Here is a 15,938-nt window from a genome sequence, read left to right on the forward strand (position 1 = left end):
TATCCTTATTGAGAATGGTGTCATATTTTCTTAAGTGTGTCACTACTTTCTCGTTGTCCAGCTGGATTAGAGAGTATTAGTTAAAGAGATCCAGGGCAAACCTGTTTCCTTTGGAGTGTTGGAGGCTGAAGTGAAACTTGACAAAGTATAGAACATTATGAGACACATGAATAGGGTAGACAACCAGTCTTTTTCCCAGGGTGGAAATGTCAAATATTATAGGGCATTGATTTGTGCTGTTGCCAGGGGTTATGGGGAGAAGGCAGGAGACGGGTTAAGAGGGAAAGATAGATCAGCCATGATTGAATGGCGGAGTAGACTTGAAAGGGCGAATAGCTTAAATCTGCTCATATCACTTATGAACTTATGAATACCTGATAAGGGGAAAGTTTAAAGGAGATTTAGGAGGCGTTTATAACACAGATGGTGATAGGTGCCAGGAGTATGCTGCCAGAGGAGATGGTGGAAGCAGATATGATTGCAGTTTGAGGCGTTTAGATAGACACACAAACATGCAGGGGATGGAGAGATTTGCACCATGCGCAGGCAGACGGATTAGTTTAATTTGGCATAATGGGCCAAAGGGCCTGTTCCTGTGCTGTACTGTGTTATGATCAATGCTTTAACCTACCTTCCTAGCTCATTATAGCCAAGTCTTCCTTCCTATTTTCTAACTGATGTTATTTATGTTTGAACCACAGCCTCACACACCGAGTTTGCAACTCAATAACTGCATGTGAGATTCCACCATGTTCAGAAACTGTTCCCTAACTCCTTTGTTGTGAGATTATTAATCCAATCTCATTACAGATCTATATTGAGATGGTTCCACAACAAATTGGTCAGAGAAATTGTGTCAAAAGAATTCTATTTAGTACATAAGTGGCAATAAAGTGAATATATAAAATGAAGAATGCGAATTTAGGAGCTGTGATAACTAATTCTGCAGACAGCACGGATATTGGATGAGTAATAGATATTGGGGAGGGCTGCCTAAGGACTCAGGAGGACAGAGATCAGATGAAAAGTTGGGAAGAATGGTGACAGATGAAATTTAATCCAGACAAGTGTGAGGTAGTGTATTTTGGGAGGTAAAATTCTGGTAGAGTATTAGAGAGTAAATGGCAGAGACCTCAAGAGCCTTGATGTACACAGAGATCTATACATCAAATCCATAGAAAGATAAGGATACAATTGAGTTATTCCTGATTATGGGAAACAAAAGAAACTACAAGAGATGGTCAACTGGTTACCCACAACATTATTAAATAAAATAATGATGTCAATAAAAAGTACATTCGGCTGAATTACTTTCCTTGATTTTCTCTCACAACTCACCATTCCCAATGTCCAGAACTCTGCCCACAATTCTCAAACGTAAGAATTCTCAAAATGTATTGACTTTACTACATTTTGTATTCATTTTGCAGAAGTAATATACTTGTCACAGATGTCCAATGGTTCAAAAAGGAACAGGAATCACAGCATATTTCTGTTTACTGCAGCCCACAGTGAGAAAGGTGAATACTTGGCCTGAATGCTCAGGATTGGTTGCTGTGGAGAATCGAGTGATGAGATAGAGGAGCTGGGGTGAGACTTTGCTCTTGTGGATCAGTGGGTGGAAGGTCTAACATTGGTGACTCCAGGAATTGGCAGCATTTGTATTGTCACAAGGTCTCATCAACAGGGTGGACAAATGTTAAAGGACAAACAATTCAATGTTGTTCAGATTTCAAAATTACAGGATAGCTCTGGTCAATGACCATGTGGATGACTAGAAGGATATAAAGAAGGGTCCTGACCTGAAACATTGTCTGCCCATTTGCATTCACAGATGCTGCCTCCAACCCACACAGTTTCTCTAGCACATCGTTTTCTTAATGTTCCAGCATCTGAAGCTTCTTGTTTCTCAACATTAGAAACATAGAAACATAAAAATTAGGTGCAGGAGTAGGCCATTCGGCCCTTCGAGCCTGCACCGCCATTCAATATGATCATGGCTGGTCATCCAACTCAGTATCCTGTACCTGCCTTCTCTCCATACACCCTGATCCCTTTAGCCACAAGGGCCACATCTAACTCTCTCTTAAATATAGCCAATGAACTGGCCTCAACTACCTTCTGTGGTAGAGAATTCCACAGATTCACCACTCTCTGTGTGAAAAATGTTTTTCTCATCTTAGTCCTAAAAGACTTCCCCCTTATCCTTAAACTGTGACCCCGTGTTCTGGACTTCCCCAACATCGGGAACAATCTTCTTGCATCTAGCCTGTCCAACCTCTTAAGAATTTTGTAAGTTTCTATAAGATCCCCCCTCTTCTAAATTCTAGCGAGTACAAGCCAAGTCTATCTAGTCTTTCTTCATATGAAAGTCCTGCCATCCCAGGAATCAGTCTGGTGAACCTTTGATTAGCCAATACTGTAAATAGACACAAAATGCTGGAGTAACTCAACGGGACAGGCAGCATCTCCGGATATTCTCTGGGTGACTTTTCAGGTCGAGACCATTGGCTCCCCCCCCCCCCCCCCCCCCCACCCTTAAGGATAAGGGGGAAAGGGTTTAAAACCGAGATGAGAAGGGAACTTTTTTGGACACAGAGAGTGGTGAATCTCTGGAACTCTCTGGGCACAGAGGGTACTTGAGGCCAGTTCATGTGGCTATATTTAAGAGGAGTTAGATGTGGCCCTTGTGGGCAAGAGGATCAGAGGGTATGGAGAGAAGGCAGGTACGGGATACTGAGTTGGATGATCAGCCATGATCATATTGAATGGCGGTGCAGGCTCGAAGGGCCGAATGGCCTACTCCTGCACCTAATTTCTATGTCTATGTCTATGTTTTCAGGCTGTTCAGTGACCACTTTCCAAATCAAACTTAGTTTTGAACTTCACCGTGGGAATGTGACTTGTGAGCCATCACTTATCTTGCAAACATCTGATGCTTCACAAAGTCATTGAAGCAGTTGACAGGCCACATTTTATTTTTGCACATGATTGGAACATTAGCTCAGTTTCACAATGTGAACAGTGTTATTCCCCAGGGTTTCGTTTGGATGCCATTGCTTTCACTGAACTCTCTTCGTGGCCTAGACTTAGAGAGTCTAGACGTAGACTTGCAAACTGCAATTTTCACATTTGGAGATGACACAAATCTTGACAGTGCCGTGAACCGTGAAGAGAATGGTGATCAATTGCAGGAGGACAGAAACAGGCTGACACATTGGGCAGGCACACAGTGGATGATTTTTAATGCAGAAAATGTAAGATAATGCACGATCGAAAAATGGGGAAAGGCAACATACAGAGTGGTAGCTCATTATGTTGACCAGGGTACATGTGCACAAATTATTGGAAGTCAGAGGGCAGGTGGAACAAAATGAATGCTAGTGCAGATATAATTCAGGAATTTATCAGTGGAGGCCATGATGTGAGTGAGGTGATGATGAACCTTTAGAAAACACTGATCCGGCCAAAGATGGAGTTCACTTCTGATCAACATATCACATGAAGGATGTGAAGTTTTTAGAGAGGGTCGAGGAAAAATTGAGGAAGACACCCGAGATGAGGGAGGAAGAAAAGACGGACGGATGGGGGGCGGGTTACAGATTGACAGAGGGAGGTAAAGTGGGAGGAGGAAGAGAGAGGGGTGCATATCAGCTGAGGGAGAAACAGATGGAAAGCCAAAGGGAGGGGGGTGTTACATATCGGGGAGATGAGGGAACAGCTGTGAGGATAATGGAGTGGAAGGAGGTTGGCTGCAGATTGAGGGAAGGAGGAATGGGTGGGAGGACATGAGGCTTCATGGTTACAGACCAGGGATGGGGAGTAACAAGTGAGAAGGAGGGGGGGCTGTAGGCTAAGTAATGGAAGAATAACTGGAAGGACAAGGGTGTGCATGTTACAGCTCGCGGGAGGGAGGGGTTACAGGTCGGAGGACAAAGGGCGGGCTGTGTTTCAGACTGACGGAGGGAACAGCTGGGAGGATGGAAAGGGTTACAGATGGGGGATGGACAGAACATGTGGGAAGGTACAAGTAGGGAGGATTACAGAGCAAAGGATGGGGGGCCTGTGGGAGGAGGGAGATGGAGATGGGAGGGGGGGGGGGGGGGGACAGATGATGGATGGTGAAGACCAGGTGGTAGGGGGGTGACCAATCGTGAGATGAGCAGGTGGGAGGAAATGGGGGGGGGTTGGCTGCAGATTGAGGGAAGGGGAGGGGTGGGGAAATACAGGGTATTTACTGAGCAGGGGAGGCGGGTAAGAGGTGGGTGAAGAGGGGGGGCTGTGGTACTGATTGGGAGAGGAGGACTAGATGGATGGGTGGGGGGGGGGGTTACAGTGATGGAGGTGGTGGACAGTGTGTGAGGAGGGTGGGGGTGACAGATAGAGATCAGGGGAATCCAAAGGTCAGGTGGTGCGAGGGGTTTAAAAACCAGAGAGGGGGTAAGAGATGGGAGGTAGAGGAAGGGGTTTACAGACTAATGGAGTGAACAGATGGATTTCCCCACGGGTGTGGCGTTACGGATTGAGGGAGGGCGTGAACAAGTGGGAGGATATTACAGACTGGGGCAGGGCAATGATCAGGTGGGAGGATGAGGCGAGGGTGGGGTTACAATCCAAGAGGGGAGGAAGAGGTGTGAGGATGGGGGATAACAGTACACTTTTTATAATAGGCAAGCATAATACAGGCAGATGTGAATACTGTGGGCAAGAAGAGACAATAGAGCATGTCATTGTACATTGTGAGAGGTATGAGGAGGAGAGAGAACGGATGAGTGAGCAGTTCAGAAAAGAAAGAGCACAATTTGATTTGGTAGATATTTTGCAAGGGAGTTCATATAAGTGCTATCAAATCCTGTTGCTTTTTCTTAGGGTAACCAATTTGTTCGGAATGATATAGGTTATTAGTATATGTAATGGTGTTGTTTGATCCACACTCCATGCCAGTTGGTGGCGGTAATGCACCAAAAAAGTTGGTTGCCAACCGCCAAAAAACACTTCATAGAAGAAGAAGAAGAAGAGGATGGGGGATTAGTAACGATCGGGAGTGGAGCAGCACACAGGGCAGGATAGTCCACTCCTGCACTTGTTTCCTATTCCTCTTGTTCAAAATGCTCCACAGGTTTGAATCTCTGGCTTTCCCGATGCCCAGACTAAGCAAAACACACCACATGGAATAAAACAGAAGCCGATGACATATCCAGGTGACATCTCTTGAAAATGCACACAGTTCTTCAAGAGCTCCATATGGAGTCTGACTGCAAATAACGTTCTGTCCATTGTACACCAGGACTTTTTAATTGAATTATTTTACTTCCCCTGCTGCATTCCCCTGTCACTCCATCGCTTTATGAGTTTCTGCATTTATCTGCACGACTGGAGCAACAGTGACACAGCTCCAACAGCCCAGTTCAGTCCTGACCTTGGATACTCTTGGACATTCACCAACCTGAGAGATCAGATACAGTCCCTGTGGTCATACTGCATGGACAAGGGCCCTTCAGCATAAATTATCCATGCTAAGTTGGCCTGAGCTGGTCCCAGTTGCCTGTATTTGGTTCATGTTCCTCTGAACATTTCCTATCCTGAACCTGTCCAAACGTCTTTTACATGATGTGGTACCTGTACTGATTTTGGATGATCAGCCACGATCATATTGAATGGCAGTGCTGGCTCGAAGGGCCAAATTGCCTACTGCAGCTATTTTCAAATTTTCTATAAACATTGTAATTGTACTTGCCTCTACTATGTCCTCTGGCAGCCCATTCCACATAGGCACCACCCTCCATGTGGAAAAACATTCCACTTAAATCTTTCTTCTCTCACCTTGGATCAATGGCCTGTATTTTTAGACACCTCTATCCTGGCAAAAATACTGATCAATTGTTTAGCATTGCAACAGGTCCATGGCAGATACCGTCTCCCTGGCTCTACCTTCTTCATTTGGAACAATAGGATATCAAAGACACCTACGTTAGACTCCAACTTACTTACTATAGTTCTGCCTTCGACACAATAATCCCAACCCAACTCATCTCCGTACTCCTGGATCTAGGCACCAGCACTCCCTCTGAAACTGGATCCTCGACTTCCTGACCCATAGTCCGCAATCAATATTGAGGAACCACTTTCTGCCATAATTAATGCTAAGCGCTATTGATTAGCAATTCATCATCCATTGTTCACACTGAGCCCACCATATCATACTATCGGTGTATTGATCTCTGCATTGAATCAATTTGCCATACCTGCATTGGTGCCTTTGGTTTTATTTGTCTTTTGAGAGGTGGTCTTGAGACGGCTCCTTTATTATAGGCCAGACATTCTTTACAATTTGTTACAAACAACCAATCAATCAACATATAGAGCCAAGTATGACATAGCTAATTCCACACAAATTACTCATCTGCTGCAGTGATTGGGTTTAAATGCTTAGTGGGTCGTAGATAGCGAAGATGGTTATTACCAGTGCAGGATCTTGGCCAGTTGGACAAGTGAATTGATGAATGGCTAATCAAGCTTAATGCAGATAAGTGTGAGGTGTTGCATTTTGCAAATTCAAACCAGGGCAGGTCCTTCACAGTGAATGAAAGTGTTCCGGGGAGTGCAGTAGAGCAGAAGGATCGAGAGGTACAGGTACCTAGTTTCTTGAAAGCAGCATCAAAGGTAGATATGGTGGTCAAGAAGGCTTTCAGTACATTCTTCTTCATCAGTCAGATTATTGAGTATAGAAGTCGGTATGTTATGTTACAGTTGTACAAGACATTGGTGAGGCTGCATTTGGAGTAATGAGTTCATTGTTGGTCACCCTGCTATAGGAAGGATGTTGTTAAGCTGGAAAGATTCACAAGGATATTGTGAGGACTTGAGAGCCTGTGCTGTCGGAAGAGACTGGGCAGTCAGTCTAGGATTTTATTTCTTGGAGTGCCGGGAGCTAAGTAGTGATCTTATAGATGTGTGTGAGATCATGTGGAGAATAGATGGTGAATGCACAATCTTTTACCCAGGGTAGGGGAATCAAAAACAAGAGGACATATGTTTGAGGTGAGAGGGGCAAGATGTAATGTAGGCCTGAGGGGCATCTTTTTTCTCAGACAGACAGTGGTGGGTAAATGGAATGGATAGTTGAGGCAGATACGATCATAGCATTTAAAAAACCGCTAGAACAGGTACATGGATAGGAAAGGTTTAGAAGAATGTGGGCCAAACATAGGCAGGTGTAACTAGTGGGGCCTTGCAACTACAAGGGCCTGTCACAGGATGGATAAAGGGCCTGTTTCCCTGCTATATGACTATGACAGGTAAGCATTGTGAGTCATTATTTCCAGGACCATATTTCCATTGAATTGATTGAAAGATAGAACATGGAAAGAGACACTTCAGCTCACTGAGTCCACGCTGATCATCGATCACCCATTCATACTATTTCTATGTTATCCCACTTTCGCATCCACTCCCAACACAACAGGGGCAATTTACAGAGGCCAATTAACCTACAAATACACATGTCTTTGGGATGTGAGAGGAAAACTGAGAGGAATCCTATGCAGTCACAAGGATAGCGTGCAAGCTCCACATAGACAGTGCCCAGGGCAGGCCTCTGGTGCTGTGATATAGCAGCTGCACCAACCAGCCGCACCATTGTAAAGTCTCATCTTGTGCTATTTTTCATTTCTAAGTGAGGTGGCTCTCGATTCATTCCCTAGTAAGTTATCATTATTTTTCAGAGATGCAAAATGTATTTGTATGAAAATAGGTTTGTCGCCCAGCTGTGGTCCCACTGCAATTAGTGCATGGAATACATCGAGACACAGTGAGACACCATTCTATGGCAGCAATTCACTTCTGTTGGGGTGAAATTGTATGAGATATAGTGCACTACAGACAGACACAGATCAGCAGAAGAAGAATCCATGTCCTCCAGAGATGCCGCAGGTCAGGACATTTATCATTACCGGACAGTTATCCTTGGTTCTGAAAGTTGCTTACCTTTTTCTTTTCCAATGAGCAAATGAAATTCACTGGTCAGCACCGGCTACAACCTACGAGAACCTCCGAGAACCTTCGACCTCCTGGCTACCCATTAGGGCCTCCTGGCGACCCACGTACGGCACGTGAATTCTCGCTACTCTCCATGGCGGCTTCATTCTAGTCACCACTAATTTTTCAACATGTTGAAGAATTCACGGCGACCATAATAAGGCCGCGACTAGTTCCCAGAATGCATGAACACCTTGCAACCATGAAGGCGACTCCCCGGCAACTACCTGCGAACATGTGGCGACTGCATAGTCTCCTGCACTTGCCTGAAAAATTGCCTAAGTGGGACAGGCCCATTCGATTGTTTTTAGCAAGTTGGATTCATTGTGATGCACTTTGCAATAACTTTTCAGAGCAACTTTATACAATCAAATAAGCATTTTCATTACTGCAATGGTTTCAGAAGCATAAACTATATGGAATAAAGTTGTTTGCAACAAGTTGTTTCAAAGTATTTTAATTTAAAGGCATTTGATTGAAACATAACTACTCTGCATGGGTAAAACCGAATTAGACTATTTGCAGCAAGTGGAGTTCCTGTTGATACATGCTGCAATGACAATTCAGGGTAAAGCTTTACAACTCAATAAACATTTGCAATGCCTTCAGGAGAATGAAGTGCATAAAATAAAGTTTACAAGTTATTTCAAAGTTCTTTTTACTTAAAGAATGCAATGTAAGCATTAAAACACCAAGTACACGGCCTCCAGCAATTAGGATGATATTTAATACACTTTGCAATAACATTTCATCTCCAAGTTCACTTTAGTTAAAGGCAGTTGCATAAAATATATCTGCTCTGCATTGGAAATCCTAAACATGAGTGTTTGCAGCAAATGGGATTCTTTATAATAGACTTTGCAACAACTTGTCAGGGTAATGTTTTATAATCAAATAACTTTTCCAATGGGTTTGGGAGTATGAATTAAATAGCATGAACTGGTTTACAACATGTAATTTCAAAGCTCTTCTCATGTAATGGCAGTTGAATGAAAGGTATCTATTCTACACTGGAAATATCAATTTAGGTTGTTTGCAAGGATACACTTTGCAATACATTTTCAGATTTAAGTATTATTATTAAATAAATGATTCTCATAGCTCTGGAGCATGAATTATATAAAATAAATTTGTTTGCCACAAGTTACTTCAAAGTTATTTTTAGTTAATGGCAATTGCTGAAAACTCAATGTATAATAAGCTTAATGCATTGGGAACCAAATTAGACTGTTTGCTGCAATTAGGATTCACTCTGGTACTCTGCAATAACTTATCCGGGTAGAGTGTTGTAGACAAATAAACATTAAAATTGGCTTCAGAGGCATGAATTACATATAATGAAAATGTTTACAATAGGTTACTCCAAAGTTATTTTTAGCTACTAATAGCTGAATGATACATAACTACTCAGTAATGGAAATTCCAAATACGACATTTGCAGCATTACTTTTGACACACTTTTCAATGGCTTTCCAGGTTTAAATCTTACAACCCAACAAATACTTCCAGTGTCTTCACGACCATAATTTACATAAAATAAAGTATTTTAATAATTATTTCAAAGTTCTTTTTAGTTCATGGTAATTGAATGAAACATACCTCCTCTGTTTTGGAAATCCTAAATTAGTCTTCTTTTAATACACTTTGTAATAACTTTTCAGGATAAAGTCTTACAATTAAACAAATGTTTCCATGGCCTGAAGCGCATGAATTACACAAAATAATGACCAATTAGGCTGGTTTTAGAGGTGAAAGATTGGGCAAGAACATAGTGGGCGTGAGGTAGGAATACCTTAGAAATTAGAGCCTGACCTTTTTAGAGAGCAGCTAGGAAGAAATTCAACATGGTGGGATGGTGGAAGTTATGACCTTCTCTACAAATGGCAATTAATGCTTGGTAAGACATAATTTAGTTTAGATTATTGTCAGATGTACTGAGGTACAGTGAATAGATGTTGCTGCATGCTAACCAGACTATGCACGATTACAATCAAGCCATCCACAGTGTACAGATACATGATAAAGGGAATAATGGTTAGTGCAAGATAAAGTCCGATTAAAGATAGTCCAAGAGTCTCCAGTGAGGTAGATAGTAGCTCAGGACCGCTCTCTAGTTAATATATTAATATTAATTTGAAAGGCTCTTATCAAGCAAATGTAATAACAATTATGGGGCAAAGCCAGGTGCATGGAATTAGGTATAAATGTGTAACGGGGCTGTCCCACTGCGGTGACCTAGTTGGTGAGTTTAGAAGAGTTGTAGAGTGACTGGACATCCATATTAAAGATGAGGGAGTGGGGGCCTGAAAAACGGAAGTCATTGAGGAAACGAAGAGCGTGTGAGGTGTCTTGGACATAGGCAGGGAGGGATTGGACCAGGGCGGATAGGATGGAGTCGAGGTATGTGGATATTAAATCGGTGGGACATGAACAAGCAGAAACAATGTGTCTGCCAGGACAGTTCTGTTTATGGATTTTGGGGAGAAGATAAAATCGGGCCATGCGGGGCTGGGGAACGATAAGGTTGGGGGCTTTAGAGGGCAGAGAACCGGAAGTGAAGAAATCAGTAATGGTGGTTGTGTAAAGTCGTAACTTACCTGATCTCCCGGTGGCTCAGCACTTCAACTCCCTCTTACATTTCCAATCTGACCTTTCTGTCCTGGGCCTCCTCCATTGTCAGAGTAAGGCCCAGTGCAAATTGAAGGAACAGCCCCTCATATTTCACTTGGGTACTTTACAATCCAGCGATATGAACATTGACTTCTCTAACTTCAGATAGCCCTTGCTTTCCCTCTCTATCCCCTCCCCCTTCCCAGTTCTCCCACCAGTCTTACTGTCTCCGACTACATTCTATCTTTGTCCCGCCCCCACCCCATGACATCAGCCTGAAGAAAGGTCTTGACCCGAAACGTCACCCATTCTTTTTCTCCAGAGATGCTGCCTGTCCCGCTGAGTTATTCCAGCATTTTGTGCCTACCTTCGCATGGAATTAGGTCCCAGATCTCTATGATCCATGTGAATTGATAATACAGGACTGGGTATTCCCTTTGCTGGCTGAAATATTTGACTTGTCTCTGGGGCCCCTGTGATTTATAGACTACTCATCCATGAATACTTTCTGGAAGTCTGTTATCATCACCGTGCTGCTACTTTCATTGTGTGGGTATAAGGACAGATCTCTAATGAGTAAATTGGACACAATAGTGCCACAGTCATAGTGAATGCCTCAATGTGTTGTAAAATACTGATCATTTATTTTTATTCGAATTCGGCACGAGCATATATTTTACAGTATATTTCAGAGATGTACGATTAGGAAATGTTGCATTGGAGTTAAGCAGTATATTCATATCTTATTTTGCTATCAAAAAAACAACTTTAATGAGCAGACAGTATCACATAATTTGTTCCTTTCAATTCTGGGTCTATTTATGATGGGGAAGCAAATAGAATATCGTTGCCATAGCAGTGCACCATATCTGTGCAGTCGGGATAAAGTCACTCCCATTTACTGCGACACGTAATCCATCACATGATTCATCCCAGTTTAATAAAGTTAAATATATTTCTACAAACTATGGAGATTGCTTTTTGCAGATGGTTCTGTGTGGGGTTTAAAGCCTGTGCCAATTTATTAAGTGACAAGTGAGTGCCAATGAGGTATTATTTTTAGCACCATCTGCCCACACTGGATTGTGTGAAATTTACTGTGAGCTTCAGAATAGCACAATGGCATTTTTTTCATTGCCAACCGACAGTGCCTCCTCCAATATAAATATAAACACTAAAGGATTAAAATCTGGAGCAGAAAAAAAATATTGTAGACAGCAGAAATTAAAACATTTATGGACATTGGACAGCTGGACATTTTTATTCATGCAATTGTAAAGTGTAAGAAATTAAGGTTTCTTTCTTGGATGCTAATAAAATAATTAAAAAATGCAAATTATTCCACCAAAGGCACAATGAGGTCAGTTTAGAGAAACAGCGCGGAAACAGGTCCTTCGGCCCACCGAGTCCACGCCGACCAGTGATCCCCGCACAATAAGAATCTCTGACACACATTAAGGCCAATTTACACTTACACCAAGCCAATGAACGTACAAACCTGTATGTCTTTGAAGTGTGGGAGGAAAACAAAGATCTCGGAGAAATGTACAAACTCCGTACAGACAGCACCCGTGGTCGGGATCAAACGCGGGTCACTGGCGCTGCAAGCGCTGTAAAATCACACTGACTATCTTTGATTAATCCAAATTATTTTGGGTATGGAGTATCTAAAATAATTTTAATAACACAAAATGGGCAGGACATTAACAGCTAATTATAGAAGAAAATGAAAAGCTAAAATATACTTTTTATTTTGTAGAATTCACTTCCATCCCCACCCTTCCTACCTCAAACAGCGTAATAAGGTAATGAGCCGATGAGAGGCAATGTATAGTGTACCAGGTGCAACTAATGGCTTCCCAAAGCCTTTCACGGATTTAGATGGCACGATGCCAATGAGTGGCAGAACAGCCATTGCTTGCCAATGTATGTGAAACTCCAAACAACCCGCAAGAAATGAAGCACTCCTCAGGACAATGTATCCAAATTCAACTAGCACATCACCCACGTCTGTCTACTCCATCACCAGATCAGGCCATATAACCTCCAAAAGGCACCACCAATAACAGCACCTGCTGAACATAGGAGCTGTAACATCGGAAGGACAGGGACAGTAACTATGCAGGAATAACAGGGTAGATCACACCATCCTGACAGAGAAACAAACTACCCTTCCTCCTGTGTTACTGGCTCAGTCACAGAATTCCTTCCCATAAAACCACTGATTCTGTGCAGGACTGCAGTGGCTCCACCAAGTTCTCCTAGTTTGTCAGCGGGCAATCAATGTTGACTTTGCAGTAATGCCTATATCCCAAGAGTAAAAATCAGCACCATCCCTGATCGCATGAAGATTTGGTTTCAGTTCTAAAGCTGTATGTTATTGTTTTTTCAGGAAACTTCACATTGTTGGGTTCCCGAATGACCAGCAGACCTAAATGGTAAATCGTCATTTTCATCTTCCCCTTTGGGGGATTAAAAACTGCAATAAACTTATACTAATAAATTCCATTCCTTTCTGTCAAAGAGATGATAAATTGATGCCATTGCTGCATTTCAGAAATCAGTGACTTTATTGTACATTAATTAATAACATTCTACTGAGTCAACATTTAGGAGAAAGAGGCAACATCAGGCATGTTGCATGTAATGATATGAATAGTGCAGAAGACTCTTTTTCTCCGTAGATCAGATTGCATAAATACAATCCTGTTCAGACTTGTAATCCCCAGCATGAATGTCAGATCATTCAAACCCTGCTGTCCATATCTTGGATATGTCATATACAGCTTTCCTTCTGAATAGCTCTGGTGAAAAATTGTTACCTGACAGCAATATTCCTTCCAACCTTCTCCACCACTGTATCACAGCTGCCTCACAGTGCCAGAGACCTGGGTTCAATCCTGAGTTTGAGTTCTTATGTATGGAATTTGCATGTTCTCCATGTGAATGTGTGGGTTTCCTCCAGGTGCACTGTTTTCTTCCCAAGGAGTAATTAGCCTCTCTTACCATTGGATGCAACAATAGACAATATGTGCTGGAGTAGGCCATTCGGCCCTTCGAGCCAGCACCGCCATTCAATGTGATCATAGCAGATCATCCCCAATCAATACTCCGTTCCTGCCTTCTCCCTAAATCCCCTGACACCGTTATCTTTAAGAGCCCTATCTAGCTCTCTCTTGAAAGTATCCAGAGAACCAGGCTCCACCGCCCTCTGAGGGTGTGAAACTCTCTGTATGAAAAAGTGTTTTCTCTTCTCCATTCTATATGGCTTACACCTTAATCTTAAACTGTGGCCACTGTTTCTGGACTTCCCCCAACATCAGGAACATGTTTCCTGCCTCTAGCGTGTCCAAACCATTAACAATCTTATATGTTTCCATAAGATAGCCTCTCATCCTTCTAAATTCCAGAGTATACAAGCCCAGCTGCTCCATTCTCTCAGCATATGACAGTCCCACCATCCCGGGAATTAAACTTGTGAACAGTGGGATAACATAGAACTAGTGTGAATAGGTGATGAATAGTCGGTGTGGACTCGTTAGGCTGAAGGGCCTGTTTCTATTCTGTATCTCTAAATATTTCCCCTCCTTAATTGTCTCCTTAATACCATCTCTTTGACCAACACCGCTCTTTACAGCTTTGCCATGTTTATCATTTATTTTTGATTAAACTACATTCAGAATTGCATTGATATATCTATATTATTAAAACTCTTCTTGTATGTATATGCGTATATGTGTGTCATCTGGCCACAATCTGATTAATTCTTATTTTCTTCCAAACGCTTGTCCACAGCCTTCCCATTTTCACACATTCTACGCACATTTTCCCCTCGAAGGGATAAACATCTTCCCGTCGCTTTCCAACCTATATTTCTGAAGTTTTTTTAGTTTTAATCGTTTATTTAAAACAATTAACTGTTTTTCAGTGGGAGACTCGTGCAGCACCTTCCATTGATGATGTCACAGTGCATCTCACAGATGTCCAATCACAATGGATCTCATTTACATATGACATCACAATGGGACAGTGGGAGATTGTAACCTTCATGTGTTTCCACGAATGCAATCAACCTGGCGTGCACAATCAAATATAAATCAAATAGAACAAGTTGTCCTCCCCCTCCCTTTCCTTCCCTCTCCCTCCCTCGCTACCACCCTCCCTCTCTAGCCTCCTCCCTCTGTACCCCCTCCACCCTCTCCCTTACTACCCCCTACCCCTCTCTCCCTTCCCTCTCCCTCCCTCTCTACTCCCCTCCCTCTCTACTCCCCTCCCTCTCTACCACCCTTCTCCTCTCCACCCCCTTTCCCTCTCTAACACCCCTCTCTACCCCCATCCCTCTCTACCACTCCTCCCTCTACCCTCCTCCTTCTCTACTCTCTACCCCCCGCCCTCTCTACCACCCCTCCTTCTTTACCGGCCTTCCCTCTCCACCCCCTCCCTCTCTAGGGAGTGGTGAGTATTAGGACCTATGGGTGAGTGGTGGAATATTGTGTTCGGGAACCAGCCCTCCCCTGTGACGTCGCGCCCACATTGGGGGACGGGACCTCACTCGGCCTAGTATATATTAAAAGTGAATTAAAATACATTAACCTTACCATGGGCAGAAATCCTGTGGGGTGGGTGGGGGGGACCTGTCCCCCCCATGTTTTGAGAGGTGGGGGTCAATCCCCCCCATGTTTTGTGAAACATGTTGCTGCAAAACCAAAGCCTCCAAAGTCGAGTCGCAGCCGAAGTCAGCCAGTACTGTGATGTTAAGTCCACACGTTTTGTGACCGGAGCCCTCAAGGTCGATTCCAGTTAGAGGCCGCCAGCTCCTAGAATCTAGCAGCCCTGGATGAGCTGTAGCGCCCAGGTCAGCTCACCTGCCTCGCGACTGCCTGTAACGCCCAGGTTACTGTAACGCCCTGGCTGTAATGCCCAGTTCCCAGGTCACGAAACGAATTGTAAAAAAAAACCGCTTGCGGGCCGAATGATTTTGGGGTAAGGGCTGGATCCGGCCCATGGGCTGTAGGTTGCCGACCCCTGTCCTAGATGTCAGGCCTCATTTTGTCGCCCCGATGTTTTAAATGCAATTTCCGCGCCTACTGGCCCCAACTACAAGCAAGTACAAAAATTGAACTTGCTTTGTAACAGCCACCAATGAAATTGTGGCCAGTGAATGATATGCTACATCAAATCCACCTCTCCACTGCCCCAATTGCTTAACTCATTGCTGTTGTGGACTAAATGCTATTGCATAATCTTAATTTAGTTTAGAGATACAGCGCACAAACAGGTCCTTCAGCCAA

This window comes from Leucoraja erinacea, chromosome 10 (genome assembly GCF_028641065.1).
Source record: "Leucoraja erinacea ecotype New England chromosome 10, Leri_hhj_1, whole genome shotgun sequence".
Classification (NCBI taxonomy): Eukaryota; Metazoa; Chordata; class Chondrichthyes; order Rajiformes; family Rajidae; genus Leucoraja; species Leucoraja erinaceus.